Source organism: Balaenoptera ricei, chromosome 8 (assembly GCF_028023285.1).
Source record: "Balaenoptera ricei isolate mBalRic1 chromosome 8, mBalRic1.hap2, whole genome shotgun sequence".
NCBI lineage: Eukaryota > Metazoa > Chordata > Mammalia > Artiodactyla > Balaenopteridae > Balaenoptera > Balaenoptera ricei.
Window position 1 is genome coordinate 87932965 of NC_082646.1, and position 26762 is coordinate 87959726.

Sequence of the window (26762 nt, forward strand, 5' to 3'; positions counted from 1 at the left end):
CAACCAATTTAAATTAAGTTTGAGCTGCAGAAGCTGCCTGATTCTGCTTCTCTTATTATCCAAAAAGCTCAGCTCCAATCCTGAAACCTGAAAGCAAATGGAATCCTAAATACAAACCCCATCTTCCATTAATTTACTCTTTCTCACTACTCTTTTCTGTTTTCAATCCGCTATGCCTTGGAAATTATGTCTTAGAAAATTACAAAACGTAAGCAGATTTAACGAATTTGGGAAACATTGAGGAATGAACTCTAAGATCAAACAACAGATTTTTAAGTTGCCAGAGAAGCTGCAGAACATTTTCCTTTCCACCCGGTCCCAATTTTAAAGTAAAGATATCAGGAGAGGAGTATCTGCCAGTAAATTCATTTTTATTCAACAAATAATTGTGTGCCTATGTGGCAGGCTCTTTTCTATCTCTAGAGATACAGTGGTGGATGAAACTAAGTTTTATAGTTCATGGAGTTATATTTTAGTGAGGGAGTCAGATAAATAAACTAGGTAGTTTAAAATGTTTGCTTATCTGTGCTTCCTAATTTTTCCTACAATATACTGTACTATTTCCATAATTTTCCTATTAAATGTAGTTACAAATGTATGCCTACATACACATACATGGATTTACATTTAACAGATTGGCCAAAACCATGTTGTTGTCCCATAAATTTCCAGTTCCTCAAGGCACTTAAAATATGCACAGAAATAACATTTGTTAAATATGAGTGTAAAGTATAGACCACTTATAGTCTCAGTATGATTGACATTAAAATGTGCTAAGCAAAAATATGATTATCTTCAGTTTTGGGTTAAATGATTCTTTGTATGAACCAAATTAGGTATTAATTAATCTTCCACTTTTCTGAACCAACTAAAAAGTATCTGTAGCATGTTTAGGATTTACCAAGTAGATACGGGAATATGGACCTGAACTCTATCAAAGAGCTTATAATCTAGTTAGAATCATAAAATTATTGGAAAGAACACAGGACTAAATTTAAATTATTTTCTACTTGTGCCATGTCTTATAAAATCCAGAGGAATAGGCGTTCCATGCAAATTAGAGTTACCAAGGAAAAGTTTTATTGTTCAGATGGAATCCTGGCCATTAACGAGAAAAAGTTTCTGTAAATTCGTGAAAGAACACAAGTTTCTGTAGAATAATGAAAACATTCAAACAAGAATAGGTATTAGGAAAATAGGTTGGCTAATTGTGGTGGAGGTCCATTACAGGGGGCCTAAAAAGCCAAGCAGAGTTTAAATCTGATACACAAAAATTGGCTGTCACACAATAAGGAAAGTACAGAAACTATGGCTCATCTGTGTGTGGGCAGGGGTGGTTTGAGGGGGTAAAGGTAGGAAAGAAGACAGAGGTGGCTTTCAGTGCCATGGAATGAGGCAAGCAGCCACTAGCTGAGAGGATAGCTAAGAGGCTGTTGCTATCATCCTTAAGAGGGATAATAGTGGCCTGGGCTTGGCAGAGGGAGAACAGGGAGAGCAAAACAGTAATATAGAGCGAAAAACAATAGAGTAATTTTTTCATGGGAACAAAAATGAAAAATGTTATAGTAGTTGCTGTACAATAAAGTTTACTTTTTATTACATTTGCGATGACCATAAATAATTCAGGCAGAAACTGTTTACAGTTAGGAGATAAGGTATTGGTTTTCAAATAAGACAGTGGGATTAAAGATGTATATCTGAGTCACTTGTTTAAAAAAAATTTATATATACCTAGAGCATGTAATACCTAACGCATTAAGTATATTCTCTGAATTAGAGAATATACAGACAAGCAAAGATTAATTTCTCAAAAATTATCCATTATTCAGGCAGAGAAAAGGAAAAGAACTCCAAAGAGTATTTGAGATAAGAGAAAAAGGATAAAAATCACATCAGAGAAGTCAAAGGAGACCGTTATAAGAAAAAGACGTGGTGGATGGTGGGATATGCCACAGGTCAAAAGGAACTCTGGGTATAGGAAAGACCAGTGGATCTGAAAATAAGAAAATTATTGCTTATCTATTACAAATTTAAATTTAAAAGCTGAAACAATTCAACTTCTTAGAAGTCGAAATCAATGACGAAATACTGCTAATACCAACAGCATTTATTAAATACTTAAGGTATGTAAGCACTACTCTCTTACTATGTAAGAGTTTATATGTATTAACTCATTCAATTCTTAGAACAACACTCAAGTAAAGTACTATTATTATTTACTACTTAAAGATGACAAAACTGAGGAAGGTTTAGTAAGTTGCCCAATATTGCACAACTGAGCTCTTAGCTATTACACTACATTGCTCTTTAGCAAGATATAGGTATGAGGATGTTCATTGAAAGAGTGCTTGTGGTAGAGAAAAGTCTGGAAACTTAAATGACCAAAGGCAGACTGACTAAATAAATTATGCTTTGTCTAAACAATGGAATGGATTATGCATATATACATAAAACTTTAAACGCAATGATGTATATTTATAATACTGAATGGAAATATGTCCACAATATATTTTTAAAAGGAAGTGGAATTTTAAAAATGGGCACACATTTGGTATGTTTATCCAATCAACTTATCCTCCTCATCCCACCCCCTCTGTGTCTCTATCTAGAGTGCAAAAGACATAAACTCAGGAGAAATGCACGCAAAACTGTTAGCCAAAACTGTTATCACTGCGAGAATAGAGACTTTTTCTGTCTCAGTTATTTCTGTGACAGATTTTATTTCTATAACACAATTTCACAGCAGCAAAGAGAACTGGGTTTTTGTTTTTTTAAAAGAAAAGAAAGAAAATCATAGCTGACTTGGGGCAGTAAATTCCTCTTCTGAGTAATTCGTTGGTATTTTTCTCTGGTTATAAACATCTCCATTTAAAATTCATTCTTAAATGCTCTCAAATCCTCAGCCAGGCCTACCAAGCTGAAAAAGTTATTAAGTAATTGCTAGCAAATCAGGCAAAATTAATTTCAACCAAGAATGTCAAAGGTAAAACTCTGACCTAAATTTGATTTTGTCCCAATTTATAGGGCATCCGTCAACAATCCTCACTTGACATTTATAGACTCAGCCTATTTCACTTAATGTCTAAACTCTTTGCTCCCAGTAAACACACTTTGTAAACACCATGCCAAATCATTACTTTTCAAAAATAATCGGCAAACTCTGAGTAAGAAAAACAGAGCAGGATATTTCACTTTTTGAGAAGTGAGTAGTTTGATCTAAAGTATCAAAACATCATTCATCTTCATGGCTCCATTGGTTTTGCTACTCTAGACCCCCTACACCACCTCCCCCATGCCACCTCTACATTGATGTATGACATAGATTTTCTTTCTAAATGGTAAATTAAAATTGAGAATGAGAAATGTGTACAATCATTTGAGATCCTTGAGCTACCAGAAATGTCAGAGAACCAAGTTTATAAGCCACTGATCTCAAAAATGGAATCAGTTCTGTACTGCACAACCAGGGAAGTGCTCAAGTAGGTGTGCTGATTCACTTCCCTCAAAAGCCTAATATCAGTTTATTTCTTTCACATCCATTTATAGTCTTCTCTAGCCTGCTACCTTAATTTTTAGCTTTTATGAATTGTTCTCTTAACAAAATAAAAATCCTTCTAGGCAAACTTAAAATATTATTCAATAGTATAATTTCTCTAAGATTACTATGTGAACTTTATACATTGCCTTAGAAAATATCTCACTCTACTCTCATTTTGCTGAGTTAATCTCCCATTAGTATAGTCACACAACTTTTTAACATGTGGTGAAAATTTTTAGAGTAGAAAACCATTTACGATTCATCTTTCACAATACTTCTCACTGCATACATATTGAGAATTGCTATTTTAAAAAAATTAACAATTGAATTATCATTGGGCAAAAGCCTTATTTTAATCACTCCTCTGATCATTCTAGTTTCATAAATCAAGATAATTTCTTTCCCATTTTGATAGATTCCTATCAGAATATCAATTTGCTTGCCTAATTTTCAGTGGCATCAACTGGCATCGTAAGTTTTTCTATGCATTTCTTTGTTACTAATTCTGTGTACACTTTAATACTGCTGAATCAACATGTATACTAGATACACAGTATCATGGGTAACACTTCATCTCTAGCTTTTCTTAAAATCACTTTTCAAAAACAGGATTTAACTTCTACAATGAAGTGGATACAAATCCAGTGGATTACATTTCTCTACTTTTTGAGCAACTTGCCTACTCTTCCAGTATTTCCCTATCAACATAGACTTATGAATGATGATTTCCTCATTCTATGAAAATTACAGTACATTCATTCCTGAGACTAAAATATTATGTTTTTTTCAATGTTTTCAAATACTCTTTAGTTCAGAAATTATAATCACATTCTGTAACTCTGCCTTTGATGTCCTTTTTATTTTATCCAAGAAATTAAAACCTACACCTGTATTTTATGATCCAATTCCAGTTTTCTCAATCCTCTAAGCATAGTTTATTTCTATTTTGTTAACGAAATAACCTAATTTCAGGTTCCCTTTTAAAAAATATTAAATAATCTCCTAATCATCTTTCTCACCAAAATTGTACATTTATTTAATCTTTTTTCTCTCTACTCTTGTGCAAACTATACATTGGCCATTTTTACTTAAATTCTGAAGCAATTAAAAAATATCATGGCCTGAAATTTTTGAAAGATGATGTCAGCAACCTTTGATAGTGAAATACCAAGTCTAAAATATAAATGTAAAGAAGTTATAAATGTGTAAAGATATTTAAGTAAAATTGTATTTGTTAGTTTCACATAAAGCAAAAACTGGAAACTATATGAATGCACCACAATAAAGGACTGGTTAAAAAGCATTTATCTAGGGCTTCCCTGGTGGTGCAGTGGTTAAGAATCCGCCTGCCAGTGCAGGCGACATGGGTTAAATCCCTGGTCCAGGAAGATCCCACATGCTGCGGAGCAGCTAAGCCCGTGTGCCACAACTACTGAGCCTGTGCTCTAGAGCCCGCGTGCCACAACTACTGAAGCCCACGTGCCTAGAGCCCATGCTCCGCAACAAGAGAAGCCACCGCAAGGAGAAGCCCGCGCACCACAACGAAGAGTAGCCCCCGCTCGCCGCAACTAGAGAAAGCCCACGCACAGCAACGAAGACCAAGCGCAGCCAAAATTAAATAAATAAAATAAATAAATTTATTTTAAAAAAAGCATATATCTAAAATGAACTACTCTGGCATATTTAAAAGTGATTTTGTATAGTAAACAACACAAAAGTATGCTATCATGTAAAAAACTTAAGTTACAAAAAAGTTTTAAGATTTTATAGATAGCTACATCTAGAAATGCTAAGTGGTGAAAGTGGGAATATGGATGTTTCTTCTCTTTATGCTTATATTTTTCTAATTTTTCTGCAATAAACATATATAACTCTTTCAAATAATATTTTCCTTTATCAGTGCCAATGTAAAAATGTAAAACGTGTAAGTTTTATAGAAAGCTCATTGTAAGTTCTGTAATTTTTGTTAAAACATTAACTATAAAAACCTCACTTCAGTAAAAAGATTTAAAAAGAATGCTAAGAATTATACTGTCATACAATTCACAATGAAATAACAACAGATAGGGACTGATTAAAACTCTAATATGTACTTTGAAAACAGATTTCACATGGTTTAGATAATTCCATGCAAACACCCAAATCAATTTTATTTTTCATTAATTCTTTTGAATGAAAACATGGTTTTCATTTCCCATGTAACACTGCTTTAAATACTTACTTAAAAGATGAGAAGTTGGAATTTCGAAAATGGAGGTTTAAATAGGTAGACATAGCTAACAAATTATCTTCAAGAAAAGCAAAGAAAAAATTCAGGTAAAAAAATATTAAACTCCAGAAGAATCAGTAAGACTGAGACATGAATCTTCTTCCTCTATGGTAGACATGCTCCAAAACTGAAACTTCGGCTCTATTTTAATGGGTTAAGTCCTACTTTGAAATGTTAAGTACTACCTCCAGAATGTTTATTAAATAATCTAATAGATACTTAAATTTTAAAACTTCTTTTTTCCTAACTTTGTAAGTTCCTAAGTACATTTATTTAAAGGTTTATCAAGAAAGCATGCACTATGTTCTCTGGAATTTGTTTTATATAGTTTGAAATGTTTGGTTTATATTTCACATTTTATCTCCTCCAGATATATGTTTGTGATGACATTTTCCCAAGTGGTTATCACCTGAAGTAAAGAATTAAGTCCAAATTCTATATAGAATACTGCCATTAAGGTTTCAGTAGACAAGACTGCAATAAAGATTACATTGGAATTCCCTCCTTGTGCTGTGACAGAAATGCAAAGAAAGTTGAAGGGGAAAAAAACCCGAAGAGCATACTCTGGATCAAGATGATGTTACTTTAGCTGGTAAATGAAGTCTGGAGGAAGGCTCCTATAATCTAATAAACACATGCCCATTCTTTCTAATGGATCCTAATATACAGGTCTGATTTTGTCCAGGCTTTATGTAACAGGTTAGTGGGGATGTCAGATTATCGAAAGCTGTGACATGTAAAAAATAACAGGAAAATAAAAAATTTCCTAATACTGCTTCTCAAAGAAGTCGAGCTCCTAACAGCCCTTTCCCAAGCACTCCCTAAACCTAAGGGAAGACAGGACAGGGACAAGATCGTTGCTCTATCCTCCTCCCCACATTCCCTCATCATCCTACAATATGCACACAATAATCTAAGGACAGACTTTCAAATTGTTACAGTTGAGATACATTGCTGGATAGGAGGGCATGCATGTTCGAAAACCAGATTTTATGAAGTATTTACCTGACCATTGAGAAAACTAGTTTAAAAATATTTAATGTTAAATGAGTAGTGCAAATATAATCCTTACACATAAGACTCACTTCAAAGGGAGCTATCATTCTTGAAAGATGGCTTCATGATTTTGATGCCTACTATTTTCAGTGACACTGAATAGCTCAAGAAAATCTGTACTGTGAATCAAGATTTTCCTTCAAAAATATAGGCAAATCAACTTAAGGGAAAAAATATATAACTAGCAACAGAAATATACACTTATAAAATCTACTTAAAACTATTATTATTACATATGGGTATTCAAGTCTCCTCATACCTTTCTAATGCTGAGTTGCAAGAATATAAAAAGTTCAAGACATGTATGAGAAAAATAATTTGCAAACGTAATACTTAAGTGGGAAATCATAGAGCTGATCAACTAAATGAAAATCTAAGCACAAAACATTTGAAAGAAAATTATTTAAAGCAAGTCATGAACACCAAAGTAACAAATGTAAGTATTGGTCTTTCACCTCAGAGAGCATATTTATCATTCCTTCCAGTCTGATACTGAGAAAAAACAACATAAACAATAAAGATAACATACTATTTAAATGTTATATCAAAATTACCTGAACTTATAAATAGCAAGTCATGCAAAAGTTAAAAGTTTCCCTTAAGTCCCCTAACGTATAATGTTCCTGCAAATAAGAAAAAACAAAACAGAAAAATGGAGTAAGGAGATCAAGTCTCAGAAAAAGAAATCTAAAGGGACTTTAAATGTATAAAAACAGGTTCAATCTCATACATAAGAGAAATGCAAAACACAACCATACTGATATTATAATTGTTTGCCTATGAATACTGGCAAAAATTTTAAAGTATAATAATATATTGAATTAACAAGTTGTGAGGAAGTGTACTTTCAATATCAAGGATTATTAATGGGATTTCAAATTATTACAACCTCTGCAGAAGGCAATTTGGTTTAAAAAAATCCTTCATACTCTTTGATCCAGGAATTCCTCATCTAGGAATAACCTAGATATATTTACAGATGGAAATGACATGTACACATATATTCAATGCAGTAATGTTTGTAATAAAACAAGTTTGGGAGGAACCTAAATGTCCTTCAGCAGAAGACAGATTAAACAAAATAAGGAATAAGTACTTGTAAAAAAAAAAAAAATACACACTCTTAAATTTACTTTGTTAAGCAAAAAAGAAAAAAAGCAAGGTGTAAAACAAAACCTAACAGGCAATTGTTCATGTAAAAGGAGAGGAAAAAAATAAGCTGAACATTTTTCACTGTGGAGGGGAATTGGGTGACTCAAGGATGGATAGATGAAAAACTTTTCCCTGTAGGTCCCTTTCATATCTTGGGTTTTTGAACCATATTTTAAAATATACAAATATGTATTTTAAAACTCTTTAGGTAATATATAAACTTTTGGGGCTTCTCTCATGTTTAAACATATTTCTGTATTTAACCATCAATTCTTAAAAAAAAATTCCAAATACTCTAAAAATGTATACAAGTAATAGAACATGTATTATGCATACAGGTATTAAGATGTATAATATTGTTAAACTATTTAACTCACAGTATTTTTTAAGGCAAAGGATTTTTGCAACATCTAAATACCTAGTAGAATTTAAGCATTTGTAAAAGAAACAATCAACCATAACACAAACTGATAAAACAAAGTACAGAAGTACTACCATAAAATTTTAACTTATTTAGTCAGATAATTTTCAAACCTAAAAATAGATGTTAACTAATGGAAGAAGACATTGACGTCACTCAAGATTACTTAAAGTGTTTTATAAAGTATTTATAACATTTAATAATAAGATTATTGAAGTAATATAGATGGGTAAACATCTGAAAGTCAACATTTACTTTAACTAACTGTTGCATGTTGGGAAGACTGGACAGCTACATGTAAAAGAATGAAATTAGAACACTTCCTAACACCATGCACAAAAATAAACTCAAAATGGATTAGAGACCTAAATGTAAGACCGGACACTATAAAACTCTTAGAGGAAAACATAGGAAGAACATTCTTTGGCATAAATCACAGCAAGATCTTTTTTGATCCACCTCCTAGAGTCATGGAAATAAAAACAAAAATAAACAAATGGGACCTAACGAAACTTCAAAGCTTTTGCACAGCAAAGGAAACCATAAACAAGACGAAAAGACAACCCTCAGAATGGGAGAAAGTATTTGCAAACGAATCAACGGACAAAGGATTAATCTCCAAAATATATAAACAGCTCATGCAGCTCAATATTAAAAAAACAAACAACCCAATCCAAAAATGGGCAAAAGACCTAAATAGACATTTCTCCAAAAAAGACATACAGATGGCCAAGAAGCACATGAAAGGCTGCTCAACATCACTAATTGTTAGAGAAATGCAAATCAAAACTACAATGAGGTATCACCTCACACCAGTTAGAATGGGCATCATCAGAAAATCTATGAACAACAAATGCTGGAGAGGGTGTGGAGAAAAGGGAACCCTCTTGCACTGTTGGTTGGAATGTAAATTGATACAGCCACTATGGAGAACAGTATGGAGGTTCCTTAAAAAACTAAAAATAGAATTACCATATGACCCAGCAATCCCACTACTGGGCATATACCTTGAGAAAACCATAATTCAAAAAGACACATGCACCCCAGTGTTCACTGCAGCACTATTTACAATAGCCAGGTCATGGAAGCAACCTAAATGCCCATCGACAGACGAATGGATAAAGAAGATGTGGTACATATATACAATGGAATATTACTCAGCCATAAAAAGGAACAAAATTGGGTCATTTGTAGAGATGTGGATGTATCTAGAGACTGTCATACAGAGTGAAGTAAGTCAGAAAGAGAAAAAAAAATCGTATATTAACGCATATATGTGGAACCTAGAAAAATGGTACAGATGAACCGGTCTGCAGGGCAGAAATTGAGACACAGATGTAGAGAACAAACGTATGGACACCAAGCGCGGAAAGCAGCAGGGGGGTGGGGGTGGTGGTGTGATGAATTGGGCGATTGGGATTGACATGTATACACTAATGTGTATAAAACTGATGACTAATAAGGACCTGCTGTATAAAAAAATAAATAAAATTTAAAAATTAAAAAAACAAAACAACTGTTGCATGCCACAATCTTTATAAACTTCTGGCACTAAACCAATCAAATAAGATTTACCAATTTATAAATTAAAATAAAAATAAAATTCATAATCATTTTCCTCAAAAAAATGAAGGTAAAAATATAACATGAATTACAATCTAACAAAAGACCTTTCATCTATGAGAACTTTCATTAGTAAAGAATGACTTTGGAGGGAAAATCTTATTAAGAAAAATATTGAGTAATCTGGTGGATACTACCTAAACAAGAATATTCTTTACATACATATATATATACATATATATATATATCATTTCTTTTAGTTTGAGGAAGTTATATACTATAATGGGAAATGTCAAAAAATACATATGTGGCCTCTTGCCTTCTGAGATGGCCCACACTCTGTCTGTGGAGTGTGTTTCTCTAAATAAACCCACTCTTACCTATCAAAAAAAAATATTTAACCTCGCCTATAATGTCTTTCTTCACCCCTATAAAGATTTTTCTCCTGCATATAGAACTTTTGACAGGTTTGTTTAAGTAAACGGAAGAGGCAATTCCATTGTCTTCTGGCTTCTACTGCTGCTCTTGGGAAGTTGTCAACCTAACTGCCATTCATTTGAAGGCCATTTGTCCTTTTGTTTCCAGCTGCTTCTGAGATGGGTTTGGTTTTCATTGTTTTTCTGTAGTTTCACTCTGTGTCTACATGGGAATTTTTCTTTTTTAAATCCTGTCTGGGATTCATGAAGCATCCTGAATCTGCTGAATTCTTTTAATCACCCTAAAAAAATTCTTAGTATTTATCTCTTCAAATTGTGCTTCTGCCCAGTATCTCTCCTCTACTTCTGGAACTTCAGTTAGACACATTTTCACTCTATCCTTTGTGGTCTTAATCCTTTCATATTTCCTATGTCATTGTTTCTTTAAACTCCAATCTGGATTTCTTCAGTTTTCCAATTCTCTCTTCACCTGTGTCTAATCTGTTATTAACCTAATTCCATCTTAATTCTAGTCTTTGAAGTCTTTGCAGATGTTTCTGCTGTATCTGTTTTTTTATTACATGATTAGATTTTAACAAGCAAACTCCTTTTCCTTGGAAAAATATTCGTGGATATTCTTCTGTGGCTTAGGATGAAGGTGCATTCCTCCAGAAAAAGTCTGAGAAAGATTATCAGGCACCTAGTAGCATAATTCAGGTTGAGGCCACCTTACGCATGGTTCAAAAATTTTTTGAACCACCCAAGTTATGTTTATTTGGACCACAAATCCATGCAAGTGCCAACTTGTTGAAACATCCCAGGACTTCCCCATTCTGCTCTGCTCAGGACCACAGCAAACTTCCTCAGTCTTCTAGGGTTAATAAGGCAGCACAGATTTATTTCTGGTTCACTGTCATCCTGAGTATTACCTACACACAGCTTTAGAGGAAGAGGGTGTCCTGCTGAGCAAGCCTTGGGCTTTGACTTTTGCTACCTGAACTCCTATAAGCATTTGAAATTGAAGCTCAAGTTCTCCCAGTTTGACACAGGCTCTCAGGGTAAAAACAGTTTAGGAACTCAGCTTATCTCCCAGCATTCCTATTTTTGTTTGTGTGTGTGTTTGTTTTCCAGTTAGGTTTTGGCTTGGTAATTCTCCACTATGCTGTCAGTTCTTCAAGACGTTTTAAAATTCTGCCCGGCAGCCTTTGTTTTCAGTGAGACCATTTATCTGAGTAACCAAGCTCACCATATCACCCAAATCTTCTTCAATATATTTTATTAACATCTGGCTTCAAAAGAATTAGGAAAAAATTCTGTATGCAAACTATCTTGAAAAGCAACTAAAAACTTAAAAATCCAATGTTCTTTGAAACACTAAATTTCAAAGGTTAAGAAAATTACAGAATTCAATAAACCAAATGTATTTCCTCTAATGTACTGGAGAATTCCCAAGTAAGTGTAATTCAGTTCTCTGAAATACTTTATAAACCAGCAATTTGAGTTTACCCTTAATATTTGCCATGCCAAAGTAAGTGAAGTTTGGGTGAAAGTTACAAAAACAAAAAGTAAAATGATAAATAACATTTAACACAGAAGTACTGTTTCTAAGGACCAGAACTGGAGTAATTCATCTTTTATACTTGTTCTTTTTAAAATAAATCTATATAAAGTTTATGGATTAAGTTAAAACAGGAACTTTCTATATTTTTAAATATCTAAATGTCTTAAAGAATTTCCACTCATCAACTGGATGTTGGCATTGTGCACATATACATTGGTCCAAGTGAAAATGGGTGGGTAAGAATTAAAATGTTTATGCTTTACTAATTTGACAAACAACCTGTGAACTTTGATAAATCAAGTTGTGAAAACTCCTGTTTTTATCTCATACATACACATACAAATGTCTCAGAAGTTTTACTTCAATATATACACCTAAATCTTTCTTGTAACCAGTCAGGCATTTATTTTCTATATCAGGTTTTAAAGTTTTATCTGAAAGCATTTCAGAATTACAAACAAGCAATTTTTTTTTTAAGGTACTTCAAAATGCTAGGTAAATTAGTAATGCCCTTTTGTAATTCTTTAAAATTGGATAATTCTTTAAAAACCTTTCTTTTAGGTCATACATCAAGATAGAATAATTCTAAATGTCAATGATGCTCATTCTAAAATACTTAAATGGCTGAGGGTGTTAGACAATTCAAAAGGATAGTTTCTTTGTATTTTTAGAAAAACTGTAGACATTTTTAAAACCTATGTTAACAGTAAAGGTATTGGCCACGTATAATTTGATGAAAAATAATACATTGTTATAAATTATGTCACACTCTAATTCTTAGAAATTAAAATTCAAGTTGCAAAATAATGATAAATTCAGTTTTATTTCCCATTGTGCATTTTTCACCCAACAAATATTTAGAGTGCCACTATGTGCCAAGCATTGTTCTAGATTCCTGAAATATATCAATGTATAAAATACAAACTATAATAAACTGTTCAGTATACTAGAAGATAAGCACTATAGGTGAAAAAAACAGAGGAAAGGATGAGTTTTGAGGTGTTGGGAATGGGGGTGGCAATTTAAAATATGGGCAAGAGCAGATCTCACTGAGAAGATAACACTTTTACAAAAATTTGAAGAAAGCAAGGGATTTTGCCAAGCAGCTATCTGGATAAGTATCTTTAGAGCAGATAAAATAGCTAATGTAAAGAAAAGCCTTGAGGTGGGAATGTGTCTAGAATATTTAAGGAGGCCAGAGTGACTGAAGAAGAGACTTTACTATGTGAATTATCTATCATGCAGCTCTATCAAGCACAAAATTTTATACTTAAGTGGGTATCCTAGTATTCACTCCGTACATTTATTTTCTAATAATTATTTAACCTATCTGAATTTATGACTAAGAAATAACTGATTCTTAAACATATAAAAATGTTACTTTACAGATATCAATTCATTAAAAATGTATCATTAAAAAAAACCTATATTCAATTTCTACTTGAAATAGGACCCTGGTTAGTTTTTGAAGATTCCAATCAAGAGCCAGAACTCGCTAATTCAGCGATCAAAATTCCATTCTAATTCTCAACTACTTACTGCTATAAAAACATTGTTTCATATAATACCAATGTCTTTCTAAAATATACAATATTATCATTATTACACCAATACAATTCTTATTAATACTTCCCTCCTCATATTAATTTAACATACTGCCATAGATAGGCAATCTACCCTCCCTAACAGATTTTTGGACTTCACGGAAATTTGAAAATTTAGCGAATGAAATTTACAAACTTTTTCGTCAAAAAGAGAAGTTTGAAACCCAGTTCTTGTGCTTTCACTAAATTTTAGTCAGTCTTTAAGTATTCCCCAAATATTCACAAGACATCAGAACATGAGTTTCAGGTTTTATCCAAAACCAAGTTTCAATCCTCAATACTATAATCAATACAAGTGTAAGTGGTATTTTAAAAGTTTTGTCCCTTTGGTGTAACTGTCCCCTTTAGTACACACTTGCATATTAACTTATGTATTTAACCAAATAAAAGGATAGTGTCCTATACATTTCTTCATTAATAAAATTCATGTAACAGATGAGCAATCTTTTTTGTGTGTGTGCAGAAGCCAATCTGGGAACTATGTTACTGGATAAACTAGACATACTGACAATGTGGTATCCTGGGACTGGCATTTAGTAAAAACAGATTTTATTCATGGCAAAAATTTTTCTAGGAACCAACTTTTTCAAAGTAACTACTCAAGTCTAACCTACCAATAAAACATAACTAATTTTCTCCCTTTGAAAAGGCTTTGTTCCTCCTCCAAAATGAATACTCTGGTCAATTAATGTCATTTTCCTCAAACTATATGAAGGCTACTATAGAGAATAAAAGGTTTCATAGCTTCTTAACTCTATTACTTTCTTACGACTCAAATACAAAGTAAAAATTAGTGAAACCAAGAGAATTTCTAACCAACATGCAATTTTCTTTGAAAATTATAAAGGAAACCTCCCCTCACTTAACTTCTAAATTTCTGTAGGCATCTGAGTTTAAAGAGAGGCCCACAATTATAAATATCACAACTTACGGTTTTCCTAGAGCAAAATTACATTCACATAATTCTAGCCATTATGAAATTTCAGATGTTCATACTTTTTCTCCAGCTCTATTTTCCTAACAGCTTAGCTGCAATTCTAGATTAACTATTGAGCTAGTGTTCTTGTAATTAAGAAAATTTTCATGAAATAGTCACAAGTCATCTGTTTACAATACTGCGAAGGGCTAGAAGCAAAACTTAGCTTAAAAACTATCAAGCTGTTTCAACTTCTCAAACAGAGCATGTTTTTTCTCCCTTAATCATTGAGACCTCGGCACTAGTGCTTCTCTGCCAGGGATTCTGTGTGTAATTTCATACTTCCATTTAGAAAGTCTTGTTCCTCATAAAAAGGAACGAAATTGTTATTTGTAATGAGGTGGATGGACCTAGAGTCTGTCATACAGAGTGAAGTCAGAAAGAGAAAACCAAATACTGTATGCTAATGCAAATATATGGAATCTAAAAAAATGGTACTGAAGAACCTAGTGGCAGGGCAGGAATAAAGATGCAGACACAGAGAATGGACTTGATGACACGCGGAGGGGGAAGGGTAAGCTGGGACGAAGTGACAGAGTGGCATGGACATATATACACTACTAAATGCAAAATGGATGGCTAGTGGGAAGCAGCCGCATAGCACAGGCTCGGTGCTTTGTGACAACCTAGAGTGGTGGGATAGGGAGGTGGGAGGGAGATGCAAGAGGGAGGGGATATGGGGATATATGTATACGTACAGCTGATTCACTTTGTTGTACAGCAGAAACTAACACAACATTGTAAAGCAATTATGCTCCAGTAAAGATATGTTTAAAAAAAGTCTTGTTCTTCTAGAGGATTTCCTTGACCCACCCTCACATACACTACCCCATGTTTTCTCAATCAGAGCACCTACCACCCAGTATTATAATTGTCCCCTACACCAAACTGTAAATTTGTTCACTAATGTGTCCATAGCATCTAAGTGTCTAGCATGCATTTACTCAGTAGATACTTTAAAGTTAATTCCATCTTCCCGATATATAAAATGAAAGAACCTGAAAGAAGGCGTTTTCATGTATGTTTTTACCCGAAGCCATATAAAAATTTATGAAAATATATAGATGGTGTAGGGCCTGAAAATATACCAGATGACTTTTTTCAGAATCCATAAATTCAAGTCAATTGTGATACAGAAAAAGAGTTAACACTTCAGGCAATTTTATCTGAATATAATCCAGGCAAATATATCAATAGGCATCTGTCTTCATTCTACCTACTGTTTTGGATACTTTTAAGGACTCCACATGTAAAATTACTTGCAAAAGGACTTGCTAACAGAATTCTGCATATTTTAATCTGCACAGAATCTCCTAAAAGTTAAAGTACAACTTACACTTTTCTTCCTATCCAAAAAGTATCATCCTATCCAAAAAGAATAAGCATTACAGAATACATGAAATTTCTAGTTCTTCAATTGTGGGAAACTTAGAACTGCTAAATTCTCTTATAAGGTAAGTAATTTAAATTTTGACATAACATTATAATGGTTTATTTAGAATCAACTGAACTGTATCAGGAAGATGCATGAAGATATTTCAGTTTTCAGTGACATAGTCTGGGGAGGTATGCAAAAAGTATGTCTTGAATTTCTAAGTCTGATAAACCACAAGGTTCAAATAACTGGAAATGCTGATCTTCAATAAATGTGATTTTCCCATTAACTATAGGAATTAACACCCTCTTTCACTTTTTCTTAAAAAGGAAGCTAGATATTGTGCTCCCTGCCTTTAATCTTTCATTTTTATTTTTTCATGAAGTTTTGCTTCATAACTTCAAACATTTTAAAGATCTCCCCTCCAAAAAAAAAAAAATCACAATAAAGTACAGACTGACCTATCAGAAAACTTATTTTGCAAGACTTCTATGGAAAGAAAAGTATAGAGATAACCGTTCAGTAAGCAGATTGAAAGGTAACATACTTTACCTAAATTCTAAATTTTGGCCTTGATTTGAGAAAATTCCATCCTAATAAAACTCCTAATTGCTAAATCAGAAACGAAAGGTAAAATTTCTTGTTCTCACATTAATGCTGAATGTAAATAAATATTTAGAGCTATAAAAAATACATTCTTAGAAATTTCTTAAAGGGTCAGAATTGCTAAGATTTCCCGCTTTTGTGTTCGGAATTCCCTTCTACTACTTGAAATCTGAACCAAGTACATAGTGCAGAAAAGTTTAAAAACCGTGAAGGGTAAAAACAGAATTTTGCAAAGTAGAATTTTAGAACTAAGATTTTATACAAACTCTAAGATGCAGTTATGTGTTAGTTATTGTACTATGCCATCTTCCAAAATATTCGTAGCAATTTTATGTGGTTTTGAGTAGTTATACATATTTTTTCAAATGTACCCCCAAATCCTAATAGCTGAATAAGAATGCAAGAAACACTTGAGCAAAGAAAAAAGGAGTCAGTTATGAACCTACTATTTAGCTATTCTACAACTGTGTTTTAGGTCCTTTAGGTTGTTAGTAGTGGTTAACGAGTAGGAGTCCAGACCTAGGAATTAGATTATCTGAGTATAAAGCCTCCAGTTTTCCTATTTACTTCCCAGTAGCTTAAAGTTCAGTATTATCTTAGGAAAGCTATTTAAGAACTCTAGATCTCAGAAAAGCTGAACATTTGAAAAAAATGGGATAATACTTACCTACTTCAAAAGGTAAACTGTGATTAGTCAGATATCCCATGTAAAGTACTAAACACAGTGCCCAGAATATATTAAAGGCCTAATTATTTTTAGCTATTACTGTTTAGGCAAGTAATCAGAATAAAGAAAAAAATCACTATCAATAACAATTGAAAATCAACAATGGATTTTTTAAATGCACTCTTTATTTCTAAACATCTATTCTAGAAAATATTTCACCTCCAAAAATATCATCCTCACACACTCTTCTTTTCCTCAAATAACGTGCACATAGAATTATTTTTTCCATGAAATTTAGTAGTTTTGTAGATCTACACTTAAAATGTGATACAATTGAAAAACACCTGCTTATTTCTAAGAACAAGTGCAATCCTATGCATATTTTGGGTAAGATCCTCAAAACTTTTAACTCACTGCAAATATATTTAAATTTAGAATAAAATAAGTTGCCTTATTTTTATAATAAAAATATAAAAAGTTCCCACCCCACTCTCTAATATCAGGATAGTTATAAAGACAGCTCTTGTCTATAATTGCTACTGGAATATTTACATTTATATCATAATTTACAAATTATTGGAAACAACACTTGAATTCACATTAGTTTTCCTACTGGGAAGGGGAAGGAACAAGAGTGTGAAATAATATGAAATCTTGTTAAATTTAGTAAAAGGCACAGCAGAAGGACCATTATAAGAAGATAAAATACAAGTGATTTCATCCATCATAGAAATAGGGCATTTTAGAAAGAATATGAGACCGTTGGAAAAATATAAACATGAGCCGAGTATGAAATTATATTAGAACACTGTTCCTTTTCAGTGGGATAATGGTACTGTGGTTATGTAGGACAATATTCTTTGTATAGAGAAAGATAAACATGTATGGCAAAACATAACATTGAATCAAGGAAGAAGGTGTATACTATAATACTTATATTATTCTTTTGACTTTTGTTTCATAATTTTCATAATAAAAAATTGGGAAGGGAAAAAAGAGAAAAATTAATGGCTTCCCTAAGGTCACATTGATTCAATGGAAAAGCTAAAAGCAGTAAATCCTAGGTCACCAGATTCCAAATTCTGTGTCATTGCTATTCCTCCACACTATCCTTTGTAGAGTAAAATTTACAAATTCCTTGCATTTCTTTAAATAAATTAACAATTACTTAAACATCCTTTCCACACTAGCAAAAATTATCAGGCCACTGTCTTAGTAATAATGGGGAGAATTCTGACCGTGCCATTGAGACACACGGCAAATAACTACCCCAACTAATTATAAAACATTAAATCACAGACACATATATAAATAAGTTCTTTCAACTTGGAATGTCTGTTCTTTAAGTGTAAATCTCATTAACTATTCTGTGAACTCTGGGAAATTCAAATTCATAACTGAACAGCTTACTTTGGGGAAAATACCACTTCCATGCTGTAAGCACCCTTTAATTGCTAATAGAGAAATTATTTCCTTTAAAGTGTTAACTTTCTAATTTGTACCTCAAACAACGGAGAATTTAAATAAGTACTTGAAAAATATAGCATTTTCAAACACAAATATTTATCCAGATGATCTTTTTGACTCACTTTTTAACCTGTTTTAAAATCAAAGATCTCATGACTTTTAAAACACGTATTAATTCTTACTTGAAATAATTTGCCATTTGGTCAACTAAGTAAATCAATATATTTATTTCCCATAGCCTACAATGATTGTTATGAAAATATACAACCAGTTAAGTTTCTATATGAGTGGGGGAGCAAATTTTTTAATCTTCCCCTTATGATTTGTGAGAGAATTTAAAAGCATTACTGACAGAATATATGATTTTATATTTGGAAAACTTGCTACAATCATAAAATGCACAAATCTTGTAAATCATCCTCTTTTCTAACTATTAGTAAGCTGTTCAAACGAAAACAAAATGAGGGCAAGGAGAAGCTAGTACTTTACAACAGTTTTCAAATACAAATAAGCCTGAACTTTAAGTACGTATTTATATTCAACAATAAATACACTGAAACACCCTAGATAATGTCAGAAAAACATCACTGATTCAGGCAAAAATCGTAATAGATTCAAAATTGAGTGGGCAGTTGTTGAGACACAGGAGTTTTACAGAGACTCAAAATATCTCCCCACTATTTTATTAGTTACAAAAGTAAAATCAGTAACTACACAGTGGAGAAAATGGTCAACACTGACATCATCAATAAGTGGTAAATGAACGTCACGTGCCTCTGAAGAGGACACACAACCATTTGTAGCTTTTCAGCTATACTGTATATAACCTGAATCTAATAAGGAAATATCAAATTTAAGACTGAGGAACTGTTCAACATCCAAGGAGACTGGAGAGGAATGACAACTATATACAATGATCTTGGATCAGATTCTGATTTAAAAGAAAACTGCTCTAAAGGGCATTATTAGATCAAAAATTAAAGAAAATGGACTGCAGATTAAAATTCTATTAATGTAAAATTTCCTGGGTTTCATAAGTTTGTTTACGTATGAGAATATCTTTCTTATTAGCAAATACACTGATGTCATGATGTATGCAACCCAATCCCCTATGGCTCACGAAAAACAGAACTGATAAAGTTTATGTCAGATGTTAAAAACTGGTCAATCAGGTTAAGTGATGGACATATAATTTGAATCTTTAATCTAAAAGAATGATAATCTAAATAATATGTTTTAAGCATTTTCTCACCTACTAACATTCTAATTAATAGAACCACAAAACCTTAAAAAAATCACTTATTACACAATAGTTAAAACTGGTAATCAAAGGAAATGGTGGATGAAAGAATTAAAATAAACGTATAGATAATACAGGAAACCAAGTTATTTTGTTGGCAATCCTCCCCAAATATTTTTAAGCTCTTCTATGACAATCTACACTTTCACCAGCTGTTCTGTTAAGGTAATGTCATTTTTGACATTTAAGTTTTATGAAATTTGGATATTACTTGAGTACTTTTGTAAGTATCATTGGTGGCAAAATTCTCAGTTACAGCTGGAAAGAGCCAACTCTCTTGAGAATAGACATTAACTACAAATACTAAAAATACCATTAAAAAATCACATTTCATTTAAAAACTATCAGAAGCCACTAAGGAAAAATTTTTTTTAAAATAAAGGGACATGAGTTAAACGCACTCATCTGTGTAATGAAAAATTTAGAAATGAATCGAAACTGAACTACAGGAATAGTTAGAAATAATGAATGGTTCTCTGTGACAACAATCCATTTTCACCCCCCAAAAGAATGAGAGTCTTTTATATTACAAAGACTCAAGTACTAATTAAATGAATGGATGTTAGCTAACAATCTGAAAATATGAAGATGTGGTATTCATATGTTTAAAAATTCTCAGGAGTAAGGGTAAGAGTCAGCTATCAAAAAAAGCTGCAGTAATCTTTTTTTGGGCGGCCATGCTGCACAGCATGTGGGATCCTAGTTCCCAGACCAGGGATCGAACCTCCAGGGATCAAACCCGTGCCCCCTGCAGTGGAAGCGGGGAGCTTTAACCACTTGACCCCGGCAGGGAAGTCCCTGCAGTAATCCTTTTAAGCCATAGCTTAAGTGGCCCTCGCTTAACACATGAGACTTCCTTACAAGTTGATTCTTAGAATTTGGCACTTAGGTGATTATATTGTGTTTAAAATAAAAAGTTTATGGAGTTAGAAAATCAGGCTTCAAACCCAGGTATAAAATTAAGTTCAAAAAAAAAAAAAACTGACCAAGTTTAATAACGCAACCACACTGTCAAAAACACTACCAAGCAAATAGTAGATACCTCTAAAGACTACTTCTTGATTGATTATATACTGATTGATAAATCACAACATGGTATAGTCAAAAGAACAATCACTTTATACTCCAGACAAGTACAGGGAGTATTCTGCCAGGTATGAAGTATACTCATGGCAATAAGATTCAATTATTGCCCTCTAAAGAAAGCCTCAATGACCAAAACTGGCTACCAGAAACACCTAAAAATAACAGATCCTACATGTCCATTGTTTGGAGATTGAGTCAGCAATGCAGGAATAATAATTACAAAGCCTGAATATTTTAAAAGCTTCCCAGGTGACACTGAAGTTACGTTATTTGCAAACTTTGGCTCTAAGGGATAACAATCTCTTATTTTACACATGTATAAAACAGGGGGCTAAGCTAAGTCATCTTTCAGCTCTAAATTTGATTTAAACCTAATATTCATTTTGGCTTTAAATATGTAATACATACATAGCCATAGTCTGTTGAATTAAAAAAATTTCAAGAAAACCATCATCATGAAATAGTCAGCACTCTTTTTTTCTTCAAATTGAATATGAAAAAGTTACAGAATCTGTCATCATATAAGACCATTTCCCTTGTTATTATGTGAGGTGATGGATGTTAACTAAACACTGTGGTAATCATTTCGCAATACATACATATATCAAATCATTATGTTGTACATCTTAAACTTATGCTGCATGTCAATTGTATCTCAATAAACTGAAAGAGAAAAAAAAAAGACTTTCCCATATACAGGAATCTTTAGACAAAGACTTATAATAATGTTATCCGCATATGCTAGAGCTAAAACTTTGTATTTAAAAAAAAAGGTTGTAACTGAACATGGTCTGTAACATGAATAAAAAAGTATTAGGAAGATTAAGAATAGCTTTGGGACTTTATCTTTGGACGTTTTTACATTTCAAAGTAATTATTCCAAAACAACATTTCAATACTGTCCTTGACATCAGCCTCTGTTTTCAGAACTATCACTTAACATTTCCAAACAGAAAATTTTTCTTTGGAGGTTTCCTAGCATACAAAATGGTAAAACTTACCCCAGGTTATGCTTTCCTGAGCATTAGAAAAGCCGTTTAGTTTCTCAACAGGTTGTATTCAAAGCAAATATTCACCATTTTGTTGAATTTGCTGCAGATTCTGAATACGTGGGGGAAAATTTTATACAGAATTTATTATGCCATTATACTAACCGATTATTTGTTTTCTGCTCCAAAGTTGCTAAGAGTAAAAATGTTTAGTAATAAAAGTTAAAGTTTAAAAAGGAAGTTATTTACAAGCAAATAAATGCATTCTTGTCCCCATTTAGAAGTGCAGCTTTTCATAGACATCACTAGTATTATTTCAGACATCTTCATTTCTTGGAAATGCCTTGCGCCAGACTCATTCATTTAAAAGGAACAGCTGTTTGCAAGTTGAAAGCACACACTAAACCCATCAGAAAACGCTTGAGCCTTTATGAGGTCTTTTTGTCTTTTAAGAGAAAGTCAATTAACTGCCACCAGGTTCCCTTATGCTCAAAGTTAGAACCAAAACCGCAGAGCACCCTAAAAAAGGCTTTTCATGTTAGGGTTAGTTCTGTTTCCAAATATGGAGGTTTCTAACTCCACAGTATTATAAAAGGCTTAGGGGAGTTTGTGTTTATTCATGGATGCCACATGTTGGAGCCTACCTTTAATGAGTATCTTGGGATGGCGAGGGGGTTGTATAGCAGATTAATCCCCCAAGACCTTACTGACTACAACCCCCGGTAATTTAAAACACTAAGTACTTGGTATTGTATATTACTATGTTATTCCATAAATGCCCAAGAAATTTAGGCTAAACTACTACCCACAGGGAAACCTCAGACTGCATGATCCAATAGCCCTTTATGTTTCTCAACAAATTTTGGAATGTATATACTTAAAAAAAAAATCTGGTTAGAGATGGCTTTTCCAGATTTTCAGAATATACCATAACTCTTATTAGATACACAAAAACAGAATATAAAAAAGCCTGGCTAAAAATTTTAAGAGTCTTTGAAGAGGGGGAAAAAATGAACCTTTTTTCCCAATATTCTTATGAGTGACTCAATGATTATAAATTTGTTCTATAAAGAAATATAAAAATGATCAGGTTGATTAGTACAAGATTTTGCCTGAAAATAAACGGCTGGCTACACTTCACATAAAATAACAAATTACCTAGAAGACATAAAGAATAAAAAAACAAGATTTTTTTTTTAAGAGAAATTTTGTTATCTGAATTAACTACGTCTTTTTGCAAATAGTTTTATTTTGCAAAGCCTGGGGTGAAAAGAAAAGGCTCCAAGGGAAAAAATGTATAGCTCATGTTAGTGGAAGTGACAAAACCTAAACACCTATGCTACAATAATGGAAGGGAAGATGAATGGGATTAGATATTTCAGTAAGACCTAAAATAGAAGTTTACTACTTAAAACAGTAAATGTAAATAGTTCCTTTGTTTTAAAAATAGTATGTAATTATTCATATCAGTTTCAGATATTTGATCACTCAGTTCAGTGTTTGCAAAATTTGTTTTCTTTTATACCCCTACACTACATTTATACATGCATTTAAGAAACTATAGATTAAAAAGCATATTGCATTTTAGAGAACAATCTGAATAATCACACAGACATGGACCAACATTTATTACAAACAGGAAAAGAGCAGATCTATAAGAAAAGAGTACAGATTTTTTTTTAAAAAAAGATTGCAAGCTGAAGTATAGAAAAGAAATCTATATGATAATTAAAATTTTTTTTCTGCATTTAAAAATCACATTGCTCAATATATACAAAACATTATAATACAGTAGTTTAAACTGCTACTTAGAGGAATTAAAACAGTATTGACAGTGGAGAAGTTTATTTCAATTTAGGTCACCCATGTTCCATCCTGAGTTCACTTCGATTTTCCAAGAAGAAAGGTATTTTTAAAAGTCATTTTTCCCAAGTAGAAAGGTTATTTTGAAAAACTGAAATATGTACGTCACAACTCATTATTTATAAGAAAAGGATTCACATTAAAAATTTTTTAATAAAAGGCAATCAATTCTCTACATACTTTTATTAAAGAATTACAGCTTTCACAGACAGCAAGATACATTGTTGCTATTACCAGCAGCATTACCTTCTTCATTTCTCCTTCAGCTAACAAAAAAAATCACCCTTTCATAAGAAAATTTCTTATGAATGTGGCCCAATTCAAAACAACTTACTTCTAACACTAAGTTATTTGTAGCTTACATGCTGTCACATTGATTACCTAGCTACATGAAGAGCTACAGAAACCAAAAGGGGAAAAGCGACTTAAAAAATGTAGCAAAACTATAAATTTGCTAATATTTAGTGACCCTTCTGACCACTCTAAAAAGGGGTTCTTTAAAGAGCACTTAGGCTCTAAATGGGTATTTCACTTAACTCTAGTGTTTAAAAACTCCCATTTCTTAAACTCTAAAATATACTGCACTGCAGATTTAAGACATCTGTATATGAACTAGAGATGTACTAAAATGTTTCCTTTACTAAAACCAAGCAGCAGCAAAACTATTTTCATATCATAACAATTTAGACTCTATACTTATAACTGCCATCACTTTAAGAAGAGCCATACAATTGTTTGCTCTTATGATATGGCTAGTAGCATTTTGGAATTCAAGAAGAAAGCAAAGAATTTCAAGCAGTTGAGGCGAAATGTGATCTCCTATATAATATATACAACATTAAAGTAATTTGGCTTAATTTTGAAATTATGTATGTATTATAAATATATAGATGTTGGTCCTAAAGGAATTTTACCTCCAATAAGCAACAAAAATAAAAGTGGGTAATGAATTAAGGATGACATTTTAAAGTTCAAATTTTACACAAGTAGCTTTTTAGCAACTAGTATTGCTAAATGCTCACTGATATGAGAAAAGGTGATATACTGGCAAATATTAAAAATATGACTGTCATTAACTTCTTTACTAAAAATTATTTATAATATGCTCCCATTTGCAATTGATGTTTCAAGTTTAAAAGTAACCCCCCTACTCCCCAAACCCCTAAAACATACCCCGCTCCTTTGCCACTTTGTTCTTAAGTAGGATTTACAAGAAATTTCTCTGGGGAAGCAAATTATCTCATTTTTAAAGATGTATGTATTTTCTATTAGAAAAGAACTAAATGTATTTGGACTCACACACACTGGTTTAACTGAACATAAACAATTTTCCCACCATGAAGTACTGAGTTACAACAAATGTATTAACAAAACTTTATTTTCTTGAGAGTGCATACAGGATGTTAATGTAAACACTGTTAGTATTATCTTTAAAGACATTCTTATTATTACTTCAGATTTTAATGTATTATAAATATGTGTCTTCTCCAGAAATATTAAAGGCCACATTGAGTGACATGGCCAAAGAAAACTTTAGCCCCTCACAGGCTAAACAAAGTACAAATGTGAAAATAAAGAGCAAATTAAGAAAGAGGAAAACATAGCTCAGGATATGCATTTTTAAAATTTGCATTCAATGTAACATTTTAATTCCTAAACCAGAAATATAAATTTTATAAAATACACATATATATTCTTTACCATTTTTTTCTCAAAAGGTGTTTTATACATACATTCATATTTGTGTGTGTATGCGTGTGAAACTGCAAACATTACCAACTAAATCAATCAGGCAACTGTTAACAGTTCTGAAATATTACATGAAATGAGCCTGTTATTTAGACAACTTTCAGCCCTCTGGAATAACATCTGGTCTCAGAATTTTTTTTTAGAATGCAGTTTGTATTTTTAGCTAGGAAATGGGAGAAACAGACTCACTGTGCTTATACTTACAGAATGGGGTATATAACAGCCAATTTCAGTTTCACTTATGCTATAATAAAATGCATGAATAATACCTGAATATTTGAGAAACTGAAAGAAACTTCTAAAACTCAGAACGTATTACTTCATTATACAAAAACTATCATGTACCAATTATGTTAATTTCTGATGAGTTTGCATATAAGCTAATATGTAAAGTCAAACTGGAATGAAGACCAAGTAAAGGTGATCCTGGCTTCAGCACACTTCAGACAGGCCTATTCACTCACCTGGTGAATTCCACGCCAGTCTACTCTGATGATTAGATATACTAAAGGAAGGAAATGGTCCCAAAAGATAAGTGATAAAACCTTAAGGATATGGTCTTGGTCCAAAACCACAACCAGACTCCACATAAGGTACAATCTCTCTCACACATACAAACACACAAACACACATACCACATACACAACCACACAGAAAAAATTTAACACACACACAATGTTCCTGCTATTGTCCAGTAATTCCCCGCCTCCCAAAGTAATACAATATAAACTACAGCACAAATAAAGTGAGTACACTGTAGCCTCAATTTAAATCTGCTGTTGGTTGGGTCCATTTCTGAGGGACACATCACAGGTCACACTGTGTTGTGTTGAAGTCAGTACTGCTGATGACTAAAGCCCTTTGATAGGTCCAAAACAGACCCACATGTTATCAAATTTCAGCTAGTGTGGAATATGTTATGACGAGGCTGCAGTGTACTTGATTATGTTGAGAATTTATATTACAAAATTAATACTCAAATAAGAATACTTCTTAAGTCATAAAAAGAAATGGATATCACTTTCAGCTTAATGTGTATATCAACTATTCCCATCTTACCCCTTACATCTCATTAATATATCACCTGAAAAATGACTACTTGGT

General features: G+C 32.6%; 1 protein-coding gene across 1 annotated transcript in view; it reads right to left on the reverse strand.

Moving 5' to 3' along the window:
- Window positions 1-26762, reverse strand: part of CSTF3 (cleavage stimulation factor subunit 3) — a 68359-nt gene that overhangs the window by 26823 nt on the left and 14774 nt on the right. The window lies entirely within an intron of this gene.